Source organism: Neoarius graeffei, chromosome 6 (assembly GCF_027579695.1).
Source record: "Neoarius graeffei isolate fNeoGra1 chromosome 6, fNeoGra1.pri, whole genome shotgun sequence".
Taxonomy (NCBI): domain Eukaryota; kingdom Metazoa; phylum Chordata; class Actinopteri; order Siluriformes; family Ariidae; genus Neoarius; species Neoarius graeffei.
In genome coordinates this window covers 100514363-100538147 of record NC_083574.1, presented here as the reverse complement: position 1 = coordinate 100538147, position 23785 = coordinate 100514363, and the positions used below count along the sequence as shown (strand labels likewise).

Sequence of the window (23785 nt, the reverse complement as noted above, 5' to 3'; positions counted from 1 at the left end):
AATGGCTACGTGTGTGTGTGTGTGTGTGTGTGTGTGTGTGTGTGTGTGTGTGTGTGTGTGTGTGTTCCTCTTTTCCCTCTCCACTGTAATTGTTTATTTTTCCAAAAAAATTCCAAAAAAGTTGGGACAAAGTACAAATTGTAAATAAAAACGGAATGCAATAATTTACAAATCTCAAAAACTGATATTGTATTCACAATAGAACATAGACAACATATCAAATGTCAAAAGTGAGACATTTTGAAATTTCATGCCAAATATTGGCTCATTTGAAATTTCATGACAGCAACACATCTCAAAAAAGTTGGGACAGGGGCAATAAGAGGCTGGAAAAGTTAAAGGTACAAAAAAGGAACAGCTGGAGGACCAAATTGCAACTCATTAGGTCATTTGGCAATAGGTCATTAACATGACTGGGTATAAAAAGAGCATCTTGGAGTGGCAGTGGCTCTCAGAAGTAAAGATGGGAAGAGGATCACCAATCCCCCTAATTCTGTGCCGACAAATACTGGAGCAATATCAGAAAGGAGTTCGACAGTGTAAAATTGCAAAGAGTTTGAACATATCATCATCTACAGTGCATAATATCATCAAAAGATTCAGAGAATCTGGAAGAATCTCTGTGCGTAAGGGTCAAGGCTGGAAAACCATACTGGGTGCCCGTGATCTTTGGGCCCTTAGACGGCACTGCATCACATACAGGCATGCTTCTGTATTGGAAATCACAAAATGGGCTCAGGAATATTTCCAGAGAACATTATCTGTGAACACAATTCACCGTGCCATCCGCCGTTGCCAGCTAAAACTCTGTAGTTCAAAGAAGAAGCCGTATCTAAACATGATCCAGAAGCACAGACGTCTTCTCTGGGCCAAGGCTCATTTAAAATGGACTGTGGCAAAGTGGAAAACTGTTCTGTGGTCAGACGAATCAAAATTTGAAGTTCTTTATGGAAATCAGGGACGCCGTGTCATTCGGATTAAAGAGGAGAAGGACGACCCAAGTTGTTATCAGTACTCAGTTCAGAAGCCTGCATCTTTGATGGTATGGGGTTGCATTAGTGCGTGTGGCATGGGCAGCTTACACATCTGGAAAGACACCATCAATGCTGAAAGGTATATCCAGGTTCGAGAGCAACATATGCTCCCATCCAGACGACGTCTCTTTCAGGGAAGACCTTGCATTTTCCAACATGACAATGCCAAACCACATACTGCATCAATTACAGCATCATGGCTGCGTAGAAGAAGGGTCCGGGTACTGAACTGGCCAGCCTGCAGTCCAGATCTTTCACCAATAGAAAACATTTAGCACATCATAAAACAGAAGATATGACAAAGAAGACCTAAGACAGTTAAGCAACTAGAATCCTACATTAGACAAGAATGGGTTAACATTCCTATCCCTAAACTTGAGCAACTTGTCTCCTCAGTCCCCAGACGTTTACAGACTGTTGTAAAGAGAAAAGGGGATGTCTCACAGTGGTAAACATGGCCTTTCCCAACTTTTTTGAAATGTGTTGTTGTCATGAAATTTAAAATCACCTAATTTTTCTCTTTAAATGATACATTTCCTCAGTTAATCATTTTATGTCATCTGTTTTCTATTCTGAATAAAATATGGAATTTTGAAACTTCCACATCATTGCATTCCGTTTTTATTTACAATTTGTACTTTGTCCCAACTTTTTTGGAATGGGGGTTGTACTTGTTATCATGACTTTTGGTTCTCAAAGGTGATGTGGTGTGTGGGTGTGGGGCTGTGGGGATGGGGGTGTGTGGGGAGGAATTGGGGGTGAAAAGTCAAAAAAGTATGTTCATATCACATGTTCAGTCCTTTTACTCAGTGTCTCCTCATAACTAGCTGCTACTTTGTAGCCAAGCTACAAAGCCCCTGTTGGTCCATCAAGCAAGGTCTTTATTCTGCTCTGTTCCAGAGGTGCAGTATAATAATCAAATTAGGATATGCAAATAATTATAAAACTCTGGAGCTGTATATGCATAATGGCATCTTCAGATATAAATGACTATATTTTATAGATAAAAATCTAAAACTACTTTCTCTTCATTCTAGTGAAACGAAGGAAAGGCCTGTCTCACCTGGACTCAGCTGTGTGTCCTTTCAGAGTGACGGCTCAATGGTGCAGCCTCTCGAGTTTACAGGTGGAGCATCCTCTGTGGAAAGGTATTCCTCTATCTTCCTCTCACTCAGTTCTCTGAATATCTGTAGAAATAACTCCTGACAGGGCAATTCTTGTTCGCTTCAGTATAAAATGTGTTGTGCTAAATTTTCTTGATTAAATTACTGGTATCATATTCAGAGTTCATATGAACCGTTATGAACGTGTGTTCTAGTCGTATCACTACTCATAACAAGCCCATAATAATTCTACCCTAATAACTTCTGGGTAGAAAAGGAAAAGTTTTTCCAGAAGGGAATCTGCCAATAGCCCTTGGTAAACTCCAGGAGGGGGTGGGGGGGATGGGGTTAGTGGTCAGAGGAGTCTCTGTATTGTCTTCCATGATCTAATTTTAGGTGTTGATCTGAATTGTTACTGACCCAGCCTTAGACTGATCGAACCCTAAACTTATGACTTTCTCTAAAATGGCTATGACCTTATCTGTATTTATGAACCAGGTGGGGTGCATTGACCCCTGGCAGACCCTTTTTCCTTACAACAAAGAACTTTCCTCTTTTTTCCCCCATGCACACAATACATATTCCAGAATTGATTATTTTTTCATGGATAAGACTTTTCTCTCCTCAGTTAAGAACGTTGTATATTCAGGGTCATTACTGAATACTCTAAGTGATGATTAAATACTCGAAGTGACAATATTTTTATGTGTAATTTGAGGGAAATGTTGTCAGTAATTTTTGGGATAAATAAAACAAAAATGTTCATGTTCTTCAAACACATAACTGTAAATCATAAAACCAGAGAAACTGATCATATATTTATATACAGTGGGGCAAAAAAGTATTTAGTCAGTCACCAATTGTGCAAGTTCTCCCACTTAAAAAGATGAGAGAGGCCTGTAATTTTCATCATAGGTATACCTCAACTATGAGAGACAAAATGAGAAAAAAAATCCAGAAAAATCACATTGTCTGATTTTTAAAGAATTTATTTGCAAATTATGGTGGAAAATAAGTATTTGGTCAATAACAAAAGTTCATCTCAATACTTTGTTATATACCCTTTGTTGGCAATGACAGAGGTCAAATGTTTTCTGTAAGTCTTCACAAGGTTTTCACACACTGTTGCTGGTATTTTGGCCCATTCCTCCATGCAGATCTCCTCTAGAGCAGTGATGTTTTGGGGCTGTCGCTGGGCAACACGGACTTTCAACTCCCTCCAAAGATTTTCTATGGGGTTGAGATCTGGAGACTGGCTAGGCCACTCCAGGACCTTGAAATGCTTCTTACGAAGCCACTCCTTCGTTGCCCGGGCAGTGTGTTTGGGATCATTGTCATGCTGAAAGACCCAGCCACGTTTCATCTTCAATGCCCTTGGTGATGGAAGGAGGTTTTCACTCAAAATCTCACGATACATGGCCCCATTCATTCTTTCCTTTACACGGATCAGTCGTCCTGGTCCCTTTGCAGAAAAACAGCCCCAAAGCATGATGTTTCCACCCCCATGCTTCACAGTAGGTATGGTGTTCTTTGGATGCAACTCAGCATTCTTTCTCCTCCAAACACGACAAGTTGAGTTTTTACCAAAAAAGTTCTATTTTGGTTTCATCTGACCATATGACATTCTCCCAATCCTCTTCTGGATCATCCAAATGCTCTCTAGCAAACTTCAGACGGGCCTGGACACGTACTGGCTTAAGCAGGGGGACACGTCTGGCACTGCAGGATTTGAGTACCTGGCGGCGTAGTGTGTTACTGATGGTAGCCTTTGTTACTTTGGTCCCAGCTCTCTGCAGGTCATTCACTAGGTCCCCCCATGTGGTTCTGGGATTTTTGCTCACTGTTCTTGTGATCATTTTGACCCCACAGGGTGAGATCTTGTGTGGAGCCCCAGATTGAGGCAAGGCAAGGCAAGTTTATTTATATAGCACATTTCATACACAATGGCAGTTCAATGTGCTTTACAGAAGTAAAAACAAAAACAGTAAACAATAGAGAAATAAAATTACATAAAATAATTTTTTTATTCTAAAACAATTAATTAAAAGAATTAAAAGAATTAAAAGAAAATAATAAGAATTAAACAATAGTAGAAATAAAATAATAAAATGAAGTAGAAATAGGAGGAGAAAAAAAAGAAACCAGCAGAATAGAATAAAGAATAAAATAGAATAAAGTTAAAATTAAAGTAAATTTAAAACATGCAGAGAAAGTAAAAATTATAAAAAAAAGAAGACAATATTAATTATTTAACAGAAAGCATCTGAAAACAGCTTGGTCTTTAACCTAGATTTAAAACTGCCAACAGCAGGAGCATTTTTAATGTCCTCTGGCAGTTGGTTCCATAGCTGTACTGCATAGTAGCTAAAAGCTGCTTCACCATACTTTGTTTTAACAACAGGTTTTACCAGTAAATTTTTCTGTTTTGATCTGGTAGGTCTGATTGGGTTAGGCCGCTGCAACATATCAGAGAGGTAATTGGGCCCTGTACCATTTAGAGATTTATACACCAGCAGCAATGCTTTAAAGTCAATTCTGTAGCTTACTGGAAGCCAGTGAAGGGACCTTAGAATTGGAGTAATGTGCTCTGTTCTTTTTGTTCGTGTGAGAACCCTAGCCGCTGCATTTTGAACCAGCTGAAGTCGTTTGATGGTCTTTTTTGGCAAGCCTGTGAAAAGGCCATTGCAGTAATCAACCCTACTAGAGATGAAGGCATGTATCAGTTTTTCCAGATCATTTTTTGACATAAGTCCTCTTAGTTTGGAAACGTTTTTTAGGTGATAAAATGCCGTTTTAGTAATTTTTTTCATGTGACTGTCAAAGTTTAGCTCGTTGTCAACGAAAACACCAAGATTTTTAACCATTTCTTTAGTTTTCATCCCTTTTGTGTCAAGAATAGTGGTAATCTTGAGTCTTTCATCTTTTTTCCAAATAGAATTACTTCTGTTTTATCTGTGTTCAGCTGAAGAAAATTTTGTGACATCCAGCTGTTGATTTGATCGATACACTGGTAGAGACATTCAAGGGGGGCATAATCATTAGGTGATAGAGCAAAATAAATTTGGGTGTCATCTGCATAGCAGTGATACAAAATTGAATTTTTATTGATAATTTGCCCAAGTGGGAGCATATAAAGGTTGAAAAGTAATGGTCCAAGAATCGACCCCTGGGGGACACCACAGGTCAAGGACATTGACATTGAGGAACAATTTCCCAGGGTAACAGAGAAGCTTCTATCTTTTAAGTATGAATTTAACCAATTGATAACTTTACCAGTCAATCCAACCCAGTGTTCAAGTCGATATAGCAGTATGTTGTGATCAACAGTATCAAAAGCTGCACTGAGGTCCAGTAATACCAGGACCGATGTTTTGCCTGCATCAGTATTAAGACGTATGTCATTTATAACTTTAATCAGCGCTGTTTCAGTGCTATGATTGGCACGAAATCCTGACTGAAAATTATCAAAACGGCTGTTTGCTATCAAGAAGGCAGTTAATTGATTGAAGACAATTTTTTCAAGGATTTTCCCAATGAATGGTAAATTTGATATTGGCCTGTAGTTATTTAATACTGAAGCATCCAGATTATTCTTTTTAAGTAGAGGCTTTACAATGGCTTTTTTCAAGGACACAGGAACAATGCCAGTCTCTAGGGATGTATTTATGATTTGAAGCACATCTGTAATTATAAGATGTAGAACAGACTTAAAAAAGTTGGTGGGCAGAATGTCCAATTCATATGTTGAGGAACTGAGATTTTGTACAGTTTTTTCAAGAGTCTCATAATCAATTAAACAAAATTCTGACATTGTGTTGAAGTTATCTGTCTGTGTCACTGGTGATTGCAGTTTTTCAATTATTTGCAACTGAGATATATTATGAGCAATATTATGTCATATTTTATCAATTTTACCTTTAAAGAAGGATGCAAACTCATTGCATTTATTAACTGAGAGAAGTTCAGGTGCTAATTGTGGTGGGGGATTAGTTAGCTTCTCTACTGTTGAAAATAGCACACGGGCATTGTTCATATTCCTGTTTATGATGTTGGAGAAGAAAGACTGTCTTGCTTTACGAATTTCATAATTATATTTACAAAGCATCTCTTTATGGATTTGATAATGGATGTGAAGTTTAGTTTTGCGCCATTTTCTTTCAGTCTTTCTACATTCTCTCTTTAGCAGTTTAACAGCTGGGTATTGCTTCCATGGTGATTTCTGCTTATCATTGACTCTTTTGATTTTGAATGGAACAATATCATCCATAATTTGGGTCATATTTAAATTAAAAATTTCCAGTAAATCATCTACAGAGTCTGACATTTTGGTTGAGATCCGAGAGAGAGCTTGCTCAAAGAGAGCACATGTGTTGTCATTTATGACTCTCCTACCCATAGTCATTGAGCTGTTCTGAATGTGAGGAGACATAGAAACATCAGAGAAAACACGAAAATGATCAGATAAGGCAAGATCAACAACAGTAGTAGAAACAGTAAGACCCTTTGTGATGACAAGGTCAAGGGTATGACCACGAGAGTGGGTCGGCCCCTGTACATGTTGTACAAGGTTGAAGTTGTCAATAAGTGCAAGTAGTTCATTGGCATAGGTGTTTTCAGGATTATCTACATGCAAGTTAAAATCCCCAGATATAATAAGACAGTCAAACTCTAAGCAAATGACTGACAACAGTTCACCAAACTCTTCCAAAAAAACTTTGGCTGAATGTCTCGGAGGCCTGTAAATAGTTAATAATAATGTGTTAGGAGAGCATGTAACAAGTGCACATAAGTGTTCAAAGGATGTAAAATCACCAAGTGAGGATTGTTTACATTGAAAAGAGAATTTGAATATATTTGCGATCCCTCCACCTTTCCCCTGTCGGGTAACATTCATAAAATTAAAATTTGGGGGAGTTGCTTCAATAAGGGTGGTAGCACTATTTGCTACCACCCTTATACAAGAGGCTGGAAAAGTTAAAGTTACAAAAAAGGAACAGCTGGAGCGCTTGGTGGCCGGGCCTTTGCCCATGGGGCCCGGCCGGGCTCAGCCCGAAGAGGCGACGTGGGCCCGACCTCCTGTGGGTTCACCACCCACAGAGGTAGCAGTAGGGGTTTGGTGCAGTGTGGATTGGGTGGCAGTCGAAGGCAGGGGCCTCGACGACCTGATCCCCGGACACAGCGGCTGGCTGTTGGTACATGGAATGTCACTTCGCTGGGGGGGAAGGAGCCTGAGCTTGTGCGGGAGGTTGAGAGGTACCGGCTAGAGATAGTCGGGCTCACCTCCATGCACAGCTTGGGCTCTGGAACCCAGCTCCTCGAGAGGGGCTGGACTTTCCACTTCTCTGGAGTCGCCCGTGGTGAGCGGCGGCGGGCTGGTGTGGGCTTCCTTATAGCTCCCCAGCTCAGCCGCCATGTGTTGGAGTTTACCCCAGTGAATGAGAGGGTCGCCTCTCTGCGCCTTCGGATTGGGGAGAGGGCTCTTGCTGTTGTTTGTGCCTACGGGCCAAATAGCAGTATAGAGTATCCGGCCTTCTTGGAGTCCCTGGGAGAGGTACTGAGGGGTGCTCAGACTGGGGACTCCATTGTGCTACTGGGGGACTTCAATGCTCATGTGGGCGATGACAGTGACACCTGGAGGGGCGTGGTTGGGAGGAACGGCCTCCCCGATCTGAACCCGAGTGGTGTTTTGTTATTGGACTTCTGTGCTAGTCACAGTTTGTCCATAACGAACACCATGTTCGAGCATAGGGGTGTCCATAAGTGCACGTGGCACCAGGACACCTTAGGTCGGAGGTCGATGATCGACTTTGTAGTCGTGTCATCTGATCTCCGACCCTATGTCTTGGACACTCGGGTGAAGAGAGGGGCTGAGTTGTCAACTGATCACCACCTGGTGGTGAGTTGGATCCGCTGGCGGAGGAGGAAGCTGGACAGACCTGGCAGGCCCAAACGTATGGTGAGGGTCTGCTGGGAACGTCTGGCCGAGCACTCTGTTGGGGAGGTCTTTAACTCCCACCTCCGGGAGAGCTTTTCCCAGCTTCCAAGGGAGGCGGGGGACATTGAGTCTGAGTGGACCATGTTCTCTACCTCCATTGTGGACGCAGCTGTTCGGAGCTGTGGCCGCAAGGTCTCCGGTGCCTGTCGTGGCGGCAATCCCCGAACCCGGTGGTGGACACCGGAAGTAAGGGATGCCGTCAAGCTGAAGAAGGAGTCCTATCAGGCCATGTTGACCTCCGGGACTCCTGAGGCAGCCGACGGGTATCGGCAGGCCAGGCGTGCTGCAGCTCGGGCAGTTGCAGAGGCAAAAACTCGGAACTGGGAGGAGTTCGGGGAGGCCATGGAGAAGGACTATCGGTCGGCCTCGAAGAAATTCTGGCAAACCGTCCGGCGCCTCAGGAGGGGGAAGCAGTACTCTGCCAACACTGTTTACAGTGCGGGTGGGGAGCTGTTGACCTCGACTGGGGACATTGTCGGGCGGTGGAAGGAATACTTTGAGGATCTCCTCAATCCCACCGTCATGTCTTCCACTGAGGAGACTGAGGCTGATGACTCAGAGGTGGACTCGTCCATTACCCAAGCCGAAGTCACTGAGGTGGTTTGCAAGCTCCTCGGTGGCAAGGCACCGGGGGTGGATGAGATCCGCCCTGAGTATCTCAAGTCTCTGGATGTTGTGGGGCTGTCTTGGTTGACACGCCTCTGCAACATTGCGTGGCGGTCGGGGACAGTGCCTCTGGAGTGGCAGACTGGGGTGGTGGTCCCTCTTTTTAAGAAAGGGGACCGGAGAGTGTGCTCCAATTATAGGGGAATCACACTTCTCAGCCTCCCAGGGAAAGTTTACTCCAGGGTACTGGAGAGGAGAATTCGACCAATAGTCGAACCTCGGATCCAGGAGGAACAATGCGGTTTTCGTCCTGGTCGCGGAACACTGGACCAGCTCTATACCCTTCATAGGGTGCTCGAGGGTTCATGGGAGTTTGCCCAACCAGTCCACATGTGTTTTGTGGATCTGGAGAAGGCATTCGACCGTGTCCCCCGTGGTATTCTGTGGGGGGTGCTTCGGGAGTATGGGGTTCGGGGCTCTTTGCTAAGGGCTGTCCGGTCCCTGTACGAACGGAGCAGGAGTCTGGTTCGCATTGCCGGCAGTAAGTCAGACCTGTTCCCGGTGCATGTTGGACTCCATCAGGGCTGCCCTTTGTCACCGGTTCTGTTCATAATTTTTATGGACAGAATTTCTAGGCGCAGCCAGGGGCCGGAAGGAATCCTGTTTGGGAACCACAGGATTTCATCTCTGCTTTTTGCGGATGATGTTGTCCTGTTGGCTTCTTCAAACCAGGACCTTCAGCATGCACTGGGGCGGTTTGCAGTCGAGTGTGAAGCGGCTGGGATGAGAATCAGCACCTCCAAGTCCGAGGCCATGGTTCTCGACCGGAAAAGGGTGGCTTGCCCTCTCCAGGTTGGTGGAGAAGTCCTGCCTCAAGTGGAGGAGTTTAAGTATCTCGGGATCTTGTTCACGAGTGAGGGAAGGATGGAGCGTGAGATCGACAGGCGGATCGGTGCAGCCTCCGCAGTGATGCGGTCGCTTTACCAGTCCGTCGTGGTGAAGAAGGAGCTGAGCCAAAAGGCGAAGCTCTCAATTTACCGGTCGATCTACGTTCCGACTCTCACCTATGGTCATGAGCTTTGGGTAATGACAGAAAGAACAAGATCGCGGATACAAGCGGCTGAAATGAGTTTCCTTCGCAGGGTGGCTGGGCGCTCCCTTAGAGATAGGGTGAGAAGCACAGTCACTCGGGAGGAGCTCGGAGTAGAGCCGCTGCTCCTCCACATCGAGAGGAACCAGCTGAGGTGGCTCGGGCATCTTTTTCGGATGCCTCCTGGACGCCTCCCTGGGGAGGTGTTCCAGGCATGTCCCCCCGGGAGGAGGCCCCGGGGAAGACCCAGGACACGCTGGAGGGACTATGTCTCTCGGCTGGCCTGGGAACGCCTCGGTGTTCTTCCCGAGGAGCTGGCCGAGGTGTCTGGGGAAAGGGAAGTTTGGGCTTCCATGCTTAGACTGCTGCCTCCGCGACCCGGTCCTGGATAAGCGGAAGAAGACGAGACGAGACGAGCTGGAGGACCAAATTGCAACTCATTAGGTCAATTGGCAATAGGTCATTAACATGATTGGGTATAAAAAGAGCATCTTGGAGTGGCAGTGGCTCTCAGAAGTAAAGATGGGAAGAGGATCACCAATCCCCCTAATTCTGCGCCGACAAATAGTGAAGCAATATCAGAAAGGAGTTTGACAGTGTAAAATTGCAAAGAGTTTGAACATATCATCATCTGCAGTGCATAATATCATCAAAAGATTCAGAGAATCTGGAAGAATCTCTGTGCGTAAGGGTCAAGGCCGGAAAACCATACTGGGTGCCCGTGATCTTCGGGCCCTTAGACGGCACTGCATCACATACAGGCATGCTTCTGTATTGGAAATCACAAAATGGGCTCAGGAATATTTCCAGAGAACATTATCTGTGAACACAATCCACCGTGCCATCCGCTGTTGCCAGCTAAAACTCTATAGTTCAATGAAGAAGCCGTATCTAAACATGATCCAGAAGCGCAGACGTCTTCTCTGGGCCAAGGCTCATTTAAAATGGACTGTGGCAAAGTGGAAAACTGTTCTGTGGTCAGACGAATCAAAATTTGAAGTTCTTTATGGAAATCAGGGACGCCGTGTCATTCGGATTAAAGAGGAGAAGGACGACCCAAGTTGTTATCAGCACTCAGTTCAGAAGCCTGCATCTTTGATAGTATGGGGTTGCATTAGTGCGTGTGGCATGGGCAGCTTACACATCTGGAAAGACACCATCAATGCTGAAAGGTATATCCAGGTTCTAGAGCAACATATGCTCCCATCCAGACGATGTCTCTTTCAGGGAAGACCTTGCATTTTCCAACATGACAATGCCAAACCACATACTGCATCAATTACAGCATCATGGCTGTGTAGAAGAAGGGTCCGCGTACTGAACTGGCCAGCCTGCAGTCCAGATCTTTCACCCATAAAAAACATTTGGCGCATCATAAAACGGAAGATACGACAAAAAAGACCTAAGACAGTTGAGCAACTAGAATCCTACATTAGACAAGAATGGGTCAACATTCATATCCCTAAACTTGAGCAACTTGTCTCCTCAGTCCCCAGACGTTTACAGACTGTTGTAAAGAGAAAAGGGGATGTCTCACAGTGGTAAACATGGCCTTGTCCCAACTTTTTTGAGATGTGTTGTTGTCATGAAATTTAAAATCACCTCATTTTTCTCTTTAAATGATACATTTTCTCAGTTTAAACCTTTGATATGTCATCTATGTTCTATTCTGAATAAAATATGGAATTTTGAAAATTCCACATCATTGCATTCCGTTTTTATTTACAATTTGTACTTTGTCCCAACTTTTTTGGAATCGGGGTTGTATAAAGAAAAATGCAGTGGACCCAAGACAGAACCTTGTGGAACACCAAACTTTACCTCAGTACGTCTAGAAATATCACCATTTATATCAACATACTGATAGCCATCAGTTAAAGGTGGAGTACGAGATTTTTTTCAGGAGTATTTTTTACCATATTGCTTGAAAAGCTCCTCACACCCATGTTGCAAGCAGTACAATAGAAGGTTTGACCCCAAAACGAAATATTTTAATCCAGTCTACAGTGTAAAATAAAGGAAAAACACCATCAAATCCTATCGAGGTCACCACCTCAAAATGATTGGATACTGACACATCAATCAGACTGAAGCCTGAGCAGCCCGGCCCTTCTGTGCATAGATTTACATAGAAGACTAGATGCCTCGTCCCCGTTGCCCGTCAACAAAGTCGAACGTCCGCACGTGGCGGCCATCTTACCTCAGACAGCTGGCTTACCCATTACATTGTGTTGGTAGCGATATGTACTTTTCAGATGACCGTAACTTCCTCAAATTTCAATCGATATTCAAACGGTTTGGTTTGTTATATAAAAAAAAACGGAAGTATATATTTATGATATTAATGATGAATAATCATTTTATGTTTTAAAAAAATACGCATAGCTTGGCGAAAATATTTCAGTATACCACAGACTGTAAGACAGGATGCATGCTGAAATTCCTCTGCTGTGAGAAGCCTAACACTGCATACTTATGGATAACTGCAGCCTTAGGACAAATAACCATACAATTTATTTCCAATTTTTAGTGAAAATATTTTTACATGTGATAGGGCCGTAGGGGAAGCTAAATTTAAATTAACAGCTTACTCACTTCTGAAACTTCAGAAATACTTCATCCACCTCAAAAACCTAATGCACTCACATCATAGCATAATAACAAATGTAAACTCACATCATAGCATAATAACAAATGTAAACTCACATCATAGCATAATAACAAATGCACTGCCCGAGTAAGTAATAGTATAAAACAGTGACAGCGACTCATGGTAGTTTGTGACAAAAAAAGCATTTAATTAATCACATGTGGTTATAGTTCCAAGGATAAAAAGATATCTTTACATTTACAAAAAGAACATTCAAAGCTGATTATCATGTCAAAGTCAATATATGTTAGCACAGAAGATTGAAATTTCATTTGACTAGGCTCCAATCAGGCCCGGCGCCAGGAACAGTTTACTAAGGGGGCAATTAGAAATCGCAAGGGGGCAAATATTTTTCATATAGTGTGTAGTAGTGATGGCGGTCTGACAACGTGTTTCAAACAATTAACTGCGCCAACCACAAAACCACGGCCCCGAAGGTTGCTTTAGTACGGGAAAATCATGTGACATATTACCAGGGCAGTTGCGCTTTATCAACTCCCGTGCCCACCTGTTAACCCTCCCCTCCGATTTTCTCACAGACACGCGGTACAACCGGAAAGATGCCAAACATAAAACAACACACACAAACCTACAGGCAAGTCCTTTACATTTAAAATACATACAAATAGCTCCGCGGCATGAAAACAAAACGCCAATGCAAGTCTAAGGTACTTGGCTCGGCGGCCAAAATCATAATTTAAAAAAAATCAACAGACCCCGCGGCTGCACCAGTAATAGCCTTCCTGATTCGCACCGAGTCAACGCTAGCCACTTAATCCGCGATCCCAGTTTAGGCGTGTAGGGGACTAAACACTCTGAAGTGATGAATTTTCACCCCCGCTGCATGGGGGGTGACGTCAACGACACATATTCTTACGCTATTTGCGCACAAAGCGGACCATATATGAACACATACACCGACATAAACGGAGATAAACTTAGCCTACAAAGAAAGAAAATGGATTCACAATATTGTGATTGAATTCGTTTAATTCGGTGGGGGAAAGACTACTCCCGTAAACTGACTGCATATAGACCCCTTCGCAGTAAACGTCATTCATACGTAAGCGGAAATTGCGCGCGCAGCCTGGACCCAAAAAAGACTCAGAAATGCCTAGTTGTTGTCTTGTCGGGTGTCAGAATCGTAGCAGTGATGGGGTTAAAATGTACAGAATTCCAGCAGGATCTCACCCATTCCAAAAAAATCGCCGACATCTATGGCTACAAGCCATCAAACGTGTAGACTGGGATGAAAGCACTATCAAAAATGCGCGGGTTTGCAGCGCCCACTTCATCACAGGTAAGATCAGGCTATTTATTAAATCTTTCTTTTTTATTCTTTCTAGTCTTCGTTTATTGATGTAGCAAAATACTTTGGTAACGTTTGTCTGATTAGCTGGGTCATAGTTACACAATGTAATGAATATTGTTAGCATGTTAGCTTTGCATGCAATTGTGTTTGTAGGAGAGGTCTTGCTTGACTCAAGCAGTCCAGATTTTGTGCCATCATTATTTGTGTATGCCAAAAATCACAATTTTAAAGCAAGGATGGAAAGGTAAAATTGTGTGCCCTCACTCTAAATGCCAACTTACGCTGACTGCTCTAACCTAGCTCCCGCCCCGTTCACTTTCATTTCTGCTCTCTGCCTCTCGCTTTTTACGCAGCTCTGATTTCTCTTAGCTGCACTCTTTACACTATCATTCCTTTCATGCCATTACCTCCTGCAAATTGCTGTTTAGTGTTGGTATTTGCTGTTGTAGCTAAAGCCACATTGCCATCACACCACTGGCATAATTTGATTAAAACAAAATGAATATGAATGTCCCATTGTTAATCAAGTTGTACATGCCCGCACAGAACATAATCATATGCGTCTAAAGACTTGTAGGCACGAAGTTTTTCGTGGGTGTACACTGAAGTCTTGTCAATAAGGTACGAGTATATATCTGGCCATTGTATACGAGGGAACTTACTAACATCGTCCGCCCACTCTTTATTTATTTATTTATTTATTTATTTTTGATTGATTGATTGATTGATTACTTTATTCTGAACAATAAAGAAGATATAAAAATAAAAATTTAAATAAAAAATACAATAATCAAAACATCATCATAAACAAACAGAATAGCGTAGCCACAAGGCAATAACATAACGTTCAGAAAGGATTAGGAAGAAGTAATAACTTATCCAATCCTAACCCTCTATACCACCGCTAATCAAATGTCACTTTCCACCATAATAAACTATATATACAAAAGAAAACAAAAGCAATAAACAAAAAAGAAAACATACCAACATACCAAAACATACCGACATGGTATAATATCGACCAAATCAAATCATATATACAGATACTTATGTTATGCATATATACACACATACAATACATCTAGTACATACATATACACATACCTATAACTATACACTAAATACAAGAAGACCAGTCACAGACTTACTCTCAATTTCATCATCACCTATATAGTCTGCCTGTCCTCATTCTCATATATTTTTATTAACATGTTTTTATATAATTTTTTAAACAGTTTTATGTTGGTGCTATTTTTGAGTTCATTATCCAGACCATTCCACAATTTCACCCCACAGACTGTTATGCACATACTTTTCATAGTTGTTCTAACATTTACTCTCTTAAAATTCATTTCCCCTCTCAGGTTATACCCACCCTGCCTTTCCATAAACGTATTTTGTACCTCACCCGGAAGAAGGTTATGTCTTGCTTTATACATAATTTGTGCAGTCTTGTGTTTAACCAGATCCGTGAATTTCAGAGTGTGTGCTTTTACGAATAATGCGTTTGTATGTTCAAGATATCCCGTATTATTGACAATTCTTATTGCTCTTTTTTGTAATGTGCATAACGGCTGCAGGTTAGATTTGTAGGTGTTACCCCATATCTCCACACAGTAGCTCAGATATGGAAGTATGAGTGCATTATACAGAGTATGTAGTGATTTATAGTCCAGAATGTGTCTTGATTTCCCCAAAGTTACAGTAATCTTTGCTATTTTTGCTTTAACATGATTAATATGCGGTTTCCAGCAGACTTTATGATCAACAATCACACCCAGAAATTTTATTTCATACACTCTTTCTATGGTTATGTTGTCAATTTTCAATTCAACTTGAGGGTTCGACTTATATTTTCCAAATAACATAATCTTTGTTTTACTCAAATTCAATGACAATTTGTTTACGTTAAACCACCTTTTTAATTTATTCATTTCGGTTGTGATTGTTTCCATAAGCTGCTGTGCATTGTCCCCGGCGCAAAAAATGTTTGTATCATCAGCAAATAATATGCATTTCATTATACTTGATACATTACATAAATCATTAATGTACAATATAAACAGTTTAGGACCTAAGACAGACCCTTGCGGTACTCCACATGTTATGGGCAAATAATCAGATGTGTGATCTCCAATTTTTACAAATTGTTGCCTGTTACTTAAGTAGCTCCTCACCCAGTCCAAACCAACCCCTCTGATACCATCCCTCTCTAATTTGTTGAATAGAATGTCATGATTTATTGTATCAAATGCTTTCTTTAGATCTATGAAAATTCCCATAACATGTTTTTTATTGTCTATACCATTTGTGATTTTCTCGATAAGTTCCACACAGCAAATTCCTCAGTGTTGAATTAACACTTTTAGAGTTAATTTGTGTCCAATTGGACCTATATAAACACAGTAGGGTGTTAAATCAACACTCTGGGTGTTAATTCAACACTGGGGATTTTGCTGTGCATTAATGCCAGGGTTGTTGATCTGTCTTTCCGGAATCCGTATTGACTGTCAGCTAGAAGTTTATATTTTTCAATGAAGTTGTCTGGTTTTGCTGTGAACAGTTTTTCGAGGATCTTGGAGAACTGAGAGAGTAAAGAAACTGGTCTGTAATTTGTGTAATGGTGTTTATCCCCACATTTATATAAAGGTATAACTTTAGCTATTTTCATGTTGTTTGGAAATTTACCAGATTGAAAAGACATATTACATATGTGAGTAAATGTTTCTGCAATTTCTTCAATAACTTTTTTTATTAAACTCATATCAATATCATTCCAGTCAGTGGAGGTTTTACTTTCACTTCTCCTTACAATGTCTATGACCTCTTTTATGCCAACTGCACCAGTGAATATAGATTTAGGATTTCTCTCCCATCGAGCAGCCTCCGCCCGTCCAGGTGTGTCTGTATCTTGAATCTTTTCTGCCAGATCTGGTCCCACATTTACAAAGAATCTATTAAAACCATTTACCACTTCCTCCATATTATTTATTGATCTGTCATTCTCAATATAATGATCAGGGTAGCTTGTGTTTTTGTTTTTAGCTTCATTCCTAATAATACTATTCAGTACATTCCATAGCCCCTTCATGTTATTTTTATTACTATCTAATAATTTATTATAATATTCCTTCTTACATGTCCTCATAATGCTGGTTAATTTATTCTTGTATTTTTTATATTTAATTTCTGCCTCTAAGGTTCTTTTTTTATGAATTGTCTATACAGCGTGTTCTTTTTTTTACAGGCATTTTTTAATCCTTTGGTGATCCATGGACCATTTGCCTGTTTATGTCCATCATTGTATTTCCTTACAGGACAGGTTTTATCATATAGTGTTTTAAAGATATTTAGAAATCCGCTGTATGCTTTGTCAATATCTTCTTCCTCATATACTACTCTCCAGTTCTGTTTCAGTAATTCACTCTTAAGTGTCCTTATGTTTTCTTCAGTTCTTATCCATTTGTATTTCAGCTGATTCATATCCTTAGGTTTCCAGTAATTACAGTGATAGACAATAAATACAGGCAAATGGTCACTGCTGTCATTATATAAAAGCCCCTTTCTGTATTATTTTCCATACTGTTTGTAAATATATTATCTATTAATGTGACACAATGAGAAGTAATTCTACTAGGTTTGGTGATTTTTGGGTATAAACCCATACTGTACATTGTATTTATGAAATCTTCTGTCATTTTATGCTTTTTTGGATTTAACAGATCAATATTATAATCCCCACAGATAAACACAGTCTTCTGCACTGAGTTAGAAAACATGTTTTCCATCCAGTTTTCAAATATGACAGAAGATTTCATAAATACTTGATGCTGGAGTTCTGTACAAACAGCTCACAATTATATTTTTTACTTTTTCCATACAAATTTCCACTGTGATACATTTCACCAGATTATCAACAGCTGCTGTCATACTCTCCCCCACCTTATACTTCAGTCCTTTGTCCACATATATTGCCACACCTCCTCCTCTCTTTTTCACTCTGCTTATATGATTTAGATCATAACCCTCCATCTCAAAGTCCACATCTCTGTCAGTGCTGATCCATGTCTCTGAAATTGCTATGATGTTGAATGGGTTCTTAAACTCTTTCAAATATTCTTTAATACTGTGGAAGTTGGCATATAGGCTTCTGCTATTGAAGTGGATGATTGATATGTTATGATTTGATTGGAAAGTTGCGTTGTAGTGCTCATCTGTGTAATAACTGCAGCTGTTTTCTATATCATTGAGTAAATTGTTATCCGGATTAATATCATGTTCTATGTCCTGTATTTTATGTTCTGTATATACAAAGTTTTCTAGTCCTAATGTGTGTTTATTATCAGGAGTTGTCATGGCTGTAGTTTAAGGATACCTTGTTGTGGTACGTTTCGTTAATATTTGCTCGGCTCCTCCAGCTCCCTGATGACTAGTACTTTGGCTTGTTCTGGTGTTCCATTTAACTTGATGTATATTTTGCAGTTTGAAGTCCATGTTGATTGTATTTTCTTCTGTTTTCTGAGTAAACGGGCCGTTCTGGCAATGTCCGCATTTTTCTTTGTCAGGTGCTCATTGATGTAAACGTCTGATCCCTTCAGCCGTCTTCCCTGTTTCAGCAGTTCGTTTTTGTGTTTTCTATTTGCAAACCGAACTATTATTGCCGGTTTTGTCTTCTCGTTTCCCCTTGGGAGCGGGTGACAGGCCTCGATGTTCTCCCTGTCTAACTCAACTCCCTTTGAGCGGAGAAACGCCGCCACCTGTTGCTCCACCGATGCCGCGTCCTCCTCGCTCGGCTCCTCTCCGTTCCGCATCGCCACTGCCCGTGCATATGAACGAGGTTTCACTTCCAAGCCGGTGATTATGATGTCGTTCATTCTGGTATATTGCTCCAGATCGGCCACCCGGTTCTCCAGCAAGTTAATCCACTTGTCCTTCTCGGTGATTTTTAGCCTCAAGGCTTTAACTTCCTCCACCAGGCTCATGATGGTTTTCTGCTGTTGTCTAACAGCAGAAACCTCCTCCGTCAACATGTCGAGCGATCTTTTAATATCGTCGACCTCCTCAACCTGTGCTGTATTCTTTCTTGGTGGCATGTCGCGAAGCGCAGGAAGAACAAGCGGGGCGGCAGCAGCGCGGCAGGAAAATCTGAGGCTTCAGCCGCGGCCCAGGCCCGCTCTCAGCCTGCTCTCGCTCTCAGCGTGTTCCCGCGCAGCCTCTCAGCCCGCTCTCGCTCTCAGCGTGTTCCCGCGCTGAGATATTTTGAGGATAACCCCTTGAGATGTGACATCTCATTTTCAAGGGGGTCCTAAATAAAATGCGGATTAAATTAAATGCGGATCCGGTAGGCGATGTCCACTTGTTAGAGTTAACTTATTTATGTAGCATTCTCGATCTTGTAACGACAGTTGTTTGGCATAATCTGACAGCTCATAATGCCAGTCTATGGGCAGCGCCATTGTTTCTGGGTCCAGGCTGCGCGCGCATCCTGGCAACGGTCGGTTTGTTTACAAACATGCGAAGGGGTCTATTACAGGATATTGCAGAGACAGTGCACTTGTAAGTGTACATGTAAAACCCCCACCCGCACGACCCCTCCCCTTGTCCTTATCACAGGTGTGCGCAGCTGTGTCAGCATTTCACACATACACTCACAATAACTAGTAGTCCCCAGTAGTTAGGATTGATACATATGTCTAAAACAGGGTTAATATTTTCTTATATCCATTTTGATGCCATCTAACACACGGTCAGCAGCCAACTACGAGCTAACCGCCAACACTCTCAAAACCCTTTGCCTGCGTGTACAGCGTCAGCAATGAAAGCGCAACACTGTGCAACATAAGAATCATAACAACCAATCAGATTTGTTCTACCGTGCCAGTTTTAGTAGTGATTTATGTGAAATGTATTTTTGTGCAATGCGCAACCACTTAATATTTCGTATTTGAAAATGCAAATTATTAATACGTCTATAATACATTATATTTTCATAAGAAAACAATTAAGTGATCTGAGTCTCCGTTGAGGGGGTGGGGCTGTAACCATGAGGGGGCGATGCCCCCTTTCGCCCCCCCATGGCGCCGGGCCTGGCTCCAATGTGCAGTTAAAATAAAACTAAACATACTGATATAAACATCTACAATTAAAACACACACACAGACACACACATCATCTTGTCATCAAAGTCAGTACTTTGAGTTCCTGTAAATCATAATGTGAGTGCTGGGCTGTGCTTGCGTAAGTCTTCATACCCCTTGTCTGTGGTAAGATGGCCGCCCTGTGCGGGCGTTCTGGAATAGATAGTTTTCACTGACGTCACGGCATTCCGGGGAACGCCCCCCAGCCGCCATCTTGGAGGGCAAACAAAACGGACCATCGCCACTACCGGCTACGTTATCTCGGACGAATTTATGAAGTTATATAGTCAGTTTTCTAAAATAAAGATCAATGTCGGCAAAATCAAGCAAACGGAAGTATACAGATACATTAGACGACATCTCACGACAACGGTATGCAGCCAAACTGGCCTTGATTGGGGGAATTGACCCCTATGAAGTGGACAAAGATGCATTTTCAAGTGACTATGCAGGGCTGCCAAAGCCTGAAACTGCCAAAGCCTGAAACTGACTTCATCAAACTTTAAAGGCTGTCTGATATATATAACTTTATATATTCACAGCGCGTCTTTTGGCGGATGCCGCCTGAATCGCGCAGATCCGATTTTATTATTTTTTTCAGGGGGGCGTTGGATGTCTGATTATAATTTCAAAGTAAATTCTGTATTAAAATTACTAAATAAGCAAATCCGTTACAGTCCATGAAACAGGAAGTATAAGGATGAGAAAAAAACAGTTTAAATCGGGAAGCTGCGCACATTTGCGCAGTCCTGCACACCGCTCGGGCTGCACAAGTGTGCGCAGCTTCCCGATTTAAACTGGTTTTTTCTCATCCTTATACTTCCTGTTTCATGGACTGTAACGGATTTGCTTATTTAGTAATTTTAATACAGAATTTACTTTGAAATTATAATCAGACACTCCAATGCCCCCCCCCCCCCCCCCCCCAAAAAAAACCCCCGGATCTGCGCGATTCAGGCGGCATCCGCCAAAAGGCGCGCTGTTTGCATCTCAAACACAAATTAAATCATACAGAATAGACCTAAAATGTTTTTCAAAAATGACCCTTGCGTGAGTGAAGTGACAAGTTTCAAATAGAAACGTGACAAACGAGCGATATTAAGTGTACATTACAATGTAAACGTACACTCAGCGGCTCCAGTTAGGCATTCTCCAGAGATTGTTTACACGATGTTTTGGTTTCCAAAAACAAACTTAAACACAATTGATTGTTTATTTAAACAACTTACCACTTATAAAATGATCGGAGCAGACTTTGCTGTGTTTGGAAGGCTGATAATCCTTGCGGTTGATTCTCGCAAGCCATAGATTTCTCCTTTGTATGCTGAGTTTGTCTGCTCGCCTTCGTGCTCCCGTACAGTGGGAATTCCATAAAAGCCCCGCTTGACTTCATCATCTGACCTATTACGACAGCCGTGAATACAACAGGTGTGCACCATTGCTAGCTTTAAATAGTAGTAATGTAACTATAAATGTAAATAATATATAAATGAATGTAACTCGCGCGCTACAATATGTGCTCAGTGACCCGTACGGTAAGCTGGCCCTCCAAGATGGCCGCCACCAGGGAATCCCCGATTCTGTGACGTCATGTGAAAGCTATCTATACGCGGTGAGGAATCGAGTCTTCTATGTAAATCTATGCTTCTGTGTGTGTGTGAGAGAGAGAGAGCAGCCCAACCCGCACGCTGAGCAGGGAGAGACAGAAATGCACAGGAAAAGGTCCCTCCAAACAACGGGGATTTAGACGAAAACGGAAGGAGATATTCACAAAATTCTTTCACAGTGAGCGCCACAAGGGTCTCCTGAACACACTGATGTATTTTTTTTTGTCTGTAGTGTAAAAAATGAGGTTGCTAGAGCGAGTTAAAAGCGAGTGACTTTTCTGCCAAGTTTATAATGGCAGTCTATGTGGCTGTGCTCTCTTCACTTTCAGGCTTCTCATTCAAAAACTAAATCCTATCGTGTAGGTGGACACATTGTGTGAATCAGGACAAGTGTGGCTACTACTTTTGAGAAAATTATGTGTGTGGAGTGAAAATTGGGGCTGAAAACACAGTTTAAATGAGAAAGTTTGAGCTATTTTTTCAAGCTCTCTACACTCTAACGAGCTGCACTGGTGTGTAACGCAATAGACACCCATTATAAAGCCGGATTTTCTCCAGGCACCCACATGTGTTTGAGCTGGGACTGAGCCAAAAGTACAGAACCTAGCAAAAAAAGTTGAATGGCAGATCCACAGAGGAGAAGTTTCTCCACGTTATAAAGTTTTAATCATGTCTCTAGGTGAAAGCATGCCAGAGCAGCGGATGTTTGAAAATGTGTGTAGTTTTTCAAATAATTCCATAGAAATGAATGGGAAATTTTAATGCAAACAGTCCTCGCGACAACCATGAACGCTGGGGAACTGGCAATGCGCGTTCATGTGCTTTGGAGGCGCGGGTAGGGAGGGGGGTGGAGACGCGGGGGGTGGGAGCATGGCGAGGGCGGGCGTGTTTCTTTTCAAAATATGGCTTGCGGGAACCATTATTCCAAAATCTCGTACTGCACCTTTAAATAAGACCTGAGCCAGGAGAGGGCCGTTCCCTTAACTCCCACAACATTTTCTAGTCTATCCAGAAGAATGGAATGATCAATGGTATCAAATGCTGCACTAAGGTCAAGCAGCACAAGCAGCGAGACACAGCCCTGATCAGACGCCAACAGTAGGTCGTTTACTACTTTAACCAGAGCTGTCTCTGTGCTATGATGAGGTCTAAATCCTGACTGATACATTTCATGGATGTTATTCCTATGTAAAAATGAGCATAACTGCTGTGCCACAGCTTTTTCAAGGATCTTGGAGATAAAGGGGAGGTTTGATATTGGCCGATAATTGGACAGCTGACAGGGATCAAGGTCAGGTTTTTTAATCAGGGGTTTGATAACTGCTAGTTTAAAGGATTTGGGTGCATAGCCAATCGTAAGAGAAGAATTTGTTATTTTTAGAAGTGGTTCAATTACTTCAGGTATTATCTGTTTGAATAGATGTGTAGGTGAGGGATCTAGTACGCAAGTTGAGGCTTTTGATGCCGAGATTAATGAAAGTAATTCAGTTTCTTTTAGGGGAGTAAAACATTCTAATTGCTGATCTGATACAGTTATATTGTTAACTACAGGGTCACTGACATTGACTGACCTTAAATTAGTAGTCTGAATTTTTTGTCGGATATTCTCAATTTTGTCATTAAAAAAATTCATGAAATCGTTGCTACTACATACTGCAGGTATGCATGTGTCTATAGTGGACTTATTCCTGGTTAATTTTGCTACAGTATTAAATCGGAATCTAGGATTATTTTTGTTATCTTCTATTAGGGAGGAGAGATATGTTGATCTAGCACCGAGGTGGGCAAACTACGGCCCGCGGGCCACATCCAGCCCGCGGAAGACAATCATATAAACGCGATTGAGCAGATCTATAAACCATAAGCTTCAGTGTTATCACATAGACAGGTGTTCTAGAGATCTGTCTTTCCAGTCAGTCGTATTCACGCGAGATTACATTTGCAGAGTGGTGCAGCGCGTGCCATGGAAGTCATTCTGGCGCCCGTGCCACTGATGATCTCGAGAACACAGGATAAAATTTTACAATGAGTGGTCCTAAAAAAAGAAAAGTGGACAGTGAGTGCAGGGTGTTCAATAAAGAATGGACAACTAAATATTTTTTTGCTGAAGTCCGATCAAAGGCTGTATGCCTTATTTGCAAAGAAACCGTTGCAGTTTTAAAGGAATATAACATCAAACGGCACTTTTCCTCCAAGCATGCTAATTATAGCCTAGGTAACAACCGGACGTACGATTTTTTGGCCGTGCGAT

General features: G+C 41.9%; 1 protein-coding gene across 1 annotated transcript in view; it reads left to right on the top strand.

Annotated features, from left to right (window-relative positions):
- LOC132888460 (uncharacterized) overlaps positions 1-23785 on the top strand; it is a 180585-nt gene that overhangs the window by 15679 nt on the left and 141121 nt on the right. The window contains exon 2 of the mRNA XM_060924506.1: positions 2072-2182. The gene's annotated coding sequence lies outside the window, so the exon portion shown is untranslated. The remainder of the gene's footprint in view (positions 1-2071; positions 2183-23785) is intronic.